Here is a 633-nt window from a genome sequence, read left to right as displayed (position 1 = left end):
CTGGTTGCAGCGGGGGAGGTTGGCGGGAAGCCTGCCAAGAATTATCTCCATGCTACAAGAAGTGGGGTGGGTGACTCAGCAGCTGGCATTCTTAATGTCTCAGTCTGAATAGAATCAATAGTCCGGAATGGAGTTCTAGAGTTCTGTGCTGCGGCAGGGCCTATCTTTTGGATGAGACTTAGAATGGGGGTACTTGCAGCCATTACAAATCCCATGGTAATATCCGTAAGGAAAAGGGTGTTCATCATGATATCTTGGCTAAATTCCAGATCAGGTAATTTTTTTCATTGTCCATGCAAATCCCCACTCCCCAGTTTCAAATTAATATTGTATTCGTCACTTTCTGTCCTAAATGGTTGTAAAGCACTGCAGTGCACTGTTAAGCTTCTACTGTATTCCACACCGAATGTTACTACATTCCAGTAGCCAGTGATAGAAATCTGTAGATTTCCCACTTACTTCACAAGGATGTTAATAAACTTAATAGTTAAAGAGAGCTTCAAGATCCTCATATGGAAGAGGCAATGGAAGTTCAGAGCACTAGCCTGATTAATAGCCCTGGAGTTTTAATCCTAATGAGCATAGTTGCAGATAAATCCTTTGTTTCATACACTGATACTTGCAATAGGCCAG

The sequence above is a fragment of the Gopherus evgoodei genome, chromosome 1 (genome assembly GCF_007399415.2).
Source record: "Gopherus evgoodei ecotype Sinaloan lineage chromosome 1, rGopEvg1_v1.p, whole genome shotgun sequence".
NCBI lineage: Eukaryota > Metazoa > Chordata > Testudines > Testudinidae > Gopherus > Gopherus evgoodei.
This window is presented reverse-complemented; position numbering follows the sequence as displayed.